Raw genomic sequence first — 3,764 nt, forward strand, 5'->3', positions numbered from 1 at the left:
ACCCCCCCACACCCCCTGGCTCCGGGGCTGGACCCCAGTTCAGCTCTCCTACCCTGACAGGATGACCACTGGAAGTATAGACTCTCAGGATCAGAGACTGACTTTTTACCACCGTCCAGGGACATAGTAGATGCTGGATTTGGCGGTCAGGCCTTAAGGCTGACCTGAGTTCAGTTTTTACCCCAAGGAGACCAGTGCCGATAGATATTCCATTACAATCTGATCCCAGGTCAGTTCTCGCCACCAGGTGGAGCTCTATAGCCTACCTGTTTGGGCCTGAGGCTTTATGGCTGAACTTCAACACACCCACCAGTCAGCTGATACCTGACACAGGTCAGGAAGACATTTATATAGAGGCTAACCATCAGTGGATGTACACAGAGAAACATTATTTGCCCAGTGTATTGTTTAATTGATATCTAATTCATGAGTTTTGGAATCTGGAATCAGTTTTTACATTACATTACAGTCAATCAGAATCAGAATTTGTTTAATTGCCATGCTGTTTTTCAGTATACTAGGAATAATGCTTTCGGTCATGGTGCATAACATGGAGACAGCATTGGACAGGGTGCAGGGACGAGACAGGACAGTGCAAAGACAGGACAGTGCAAAGAGCAAGTACAAAATGCTGGTGCAATAAAGGATAAGCTAAGAAAAAGAACAATATACAAAAAGTAGTCAGTGTATACAGTGAGTGAGCAGAGTGTAATGTGTGTGTGTGTGTGTGTGTGTGTGTGTGTGCGTGTGCGTGTGCGTGTGCGTGTGTGTGTGTGTGTGTGTGCGTGTGTGCGTGTGTGGCATGATACTGTGCAGTATGTGAGTGTGATGAGTCCTATACAGTACATTCAGGTGATGTGCAAGCTGACACTTTTTTTTCTAAAGCGACTTACAATAATTGCATTTAATGTAGGAAGTCAGTGTAACATGATAGCAAACCCTTTGAAAAAAGTATAGAGGCTATACCTATGCCGTCACATATTTATATAATTTGTGAGTATGCATATTAGCCAGAAGGATAACATACAGTATGAGCTGATTAGTGTTCCTTTGAAATTGCTCACCATAAATGATTAGATCACAGGTACTTTAGGAGATAATGCGTAGAATCAAGGATAACCTTTTTTGCCGGAGTTTAATGGTTGCTGTTGAAAAATATTTTAATAACCATTGGCTTTAAAGAACTTAGCCCTGAAAATAACGTCGATGGAGTAGTCTTTCCCAGTAGTGTGTTCATCCACTCTGTCAAAGGAGGACTTGAGTGTTTTGTTTCCCATGTTGTAGGCAGCTAATGCCCCTGCAGACAAGATAGAAAATATCTTATTTGAATGACAAATTCACAATAGAATTTCAACTCGACAGCTTTCTCAAACGTATTACAGTCTTCGTGGAACTACCTTGCAGACACTCCTCCCTGGTCCAGTTGGATCTCTCTGGCTGGCTCCTGACTGCATTGTACCAATCAGTCAAGATCTTGGTGCATTGACTGATGTGCTCCTCACTGTACGGTCCCCCTTGAGGCTCGTGCCACCTCTTGTCAACCTACAAAACATAGTATAGCCTAATGTAAAATGATGCAAAACTTGTCATTCAGTAGTATTCAATGAGGAAAGCATATAATACACTGTACTGTAAAGTCAGGTTCAATGGATCTAGGAATTATCGGGTCAATTAACCTATTTTGTAATGATCCTCCAAATCGCAGGCTGCAGGCTTACAATTTCTAAAGACCTGGACGCACACACACGGTAGGCCTATACCTGCATGAGCCCAAAAGCATGGCCATGATCTCCACAGCCCTGGGAGTCCAGCCCCCTGCCGCCACTGGACTCTCGGGAAATGATGCCAGCGATGACGGCTGGATCCATTCCAGATTTTCTCCCCACGCTGGTGATGCTGCTCTTGTACTTGTTCACATAGGGCGCGTCATCAGAAGCCATTTTACTGGACGCTGCTGGTGCTGGTAGACGCAATATAATGGTTAACGTATACTGTTTAATACGATCAATACATTTAGTAACCTACTGTATATGTGTGGACCTATATTTGTGGATGTAAAATAGAACTGCCATTGGCTTGAACACATTACCTACCACGGCTAGTAATCTTTCTGATATCACCGTAACCTGTATGAAGACAACCATGATAACCATTATAGGCTATATATAAACATACAGTTTTGAACCAAAAAAACATAAATATTGGTTGTAGCTGGAGCTTTAAGTCATAAAAATACAACGTGTAGCCCAACAAAATGTAAAATGACCCATAACATACAGTATCTTGGCTATATACAGTATTGTCACAAGCAAACACCCATAGATTGGCTAAGTTGCAACCACAAAGAAAGATTTATAATTTAACAAAAATGAATACAACTCACTCATTTTGAATCCTGGAGGTTATTACTAGCAAGGCAACGACTATAACCAATCACCCAGAATGAGAATGTGGACTGCAGTAAGTTGCCTGATTGCTCTCATTTATACACGGAATACTGTACCGCCCTCCCGCCATAAATACCCTCATTCTCATAAGTCAGGCTACTACAAGTAAAAATAGGCTAATTATGAAAGTGAAAGTCCTCACCAACCCCAAAGGTCAATAATGAAAGCCTTTCACTTTCATTATAAGCATATTGCTTGTTGTTGTTTAATTTGACATCAAAGTGAAAATTCATGGTTTTGAAATATAGCAGTTATTTGAATATTTGAAATGACTAGAAATGATTATTTAGAGGAATGGTGATGACTGAATGATATGGAATCAATGGTAGGCTATAGGGTACTGTAGTATGACTAATGACTAGATTACAAAACAAATATATGGAAAATTATTTGCAAAATGTATTGCACCATACAAATCAATGTTGCACATAGTGCTGCACATAAAAAAGAGATGGATAAAAACTAAAATCATGTAAACCCAATGAGAACAGAATACAAATTAAGAACAGTTTCAGATATGAACACAAATAAAGCTATGTTGTAAAAGCGATATTAAAAAAGGTATGTTTTAAGATCTCGCTTAAAAGTTACCATGGTCTCAGACATGCAGGTCTTCTGGCAGGGTGTTCCAAAGGCTGGGGACATAAGACCAGAAGGCTGCCTCCCCATGCCTCTTAGTCCTGGCTCTAGGAACCATTAAAAGCTCAGTGCCCGAGGACATGAGGGACCTACTAGGTGTATATTTCAAAAGCATGTCTGACATGTATTTAGGTGCATGATTATGTATGGATTTATAAACTAATAACATCATCTTTTATCATAAAACCGCCAAATAACAAGTGTAGTGATTTTAAAACTGGTGTGATGTGAACCCTCCTGTACTTTGTAAGAACACGAGCTACAGCATTTTGAATCAGTTAGAGTTGACTATCGCTTTTTTGGTAGGCCAGACAGGAGAGTATTTTCTGCAGAAAATACTTTTATAACATTCATCCACTTGTCGTTGCCTATAGCGCGCACATTTCAAACGATTTCGATTAGTTTACTTTTACTGCTCTGAAAGACCTCTTCGCATTCACATCTCTATCGAGAGTTTATTTCGGGTATGTATTTATCTTAAATCTATTTTCTATTTCACATCTATTGGAATACTGTACCCCCCTCCCGCCATAAATACCCTCATTCTCATAAGGTACTACAAGTAACAATAGGCTAATTATGAAAGTGAAAGTCCTCACCAACCCCAAAGGTCAATAATGAAAGCCTTTCACTTTCATTATAAGCATATTGCTTGTTGTTGTTTAATTTGACATCAAA

The sequence above is a fragment of the Borostomias antarcticus genome, assembly GCF_949987555.1.
Source record: "Borostomias antarcticus genome assembly, chromosome: 7".
Taxonomy (NCBI): Eukaryota; Metazoa; Chordata; class Actinopteri; order Stomiiformes; family Stomiidae; genus Borostomias; species Borostomias antarcticus.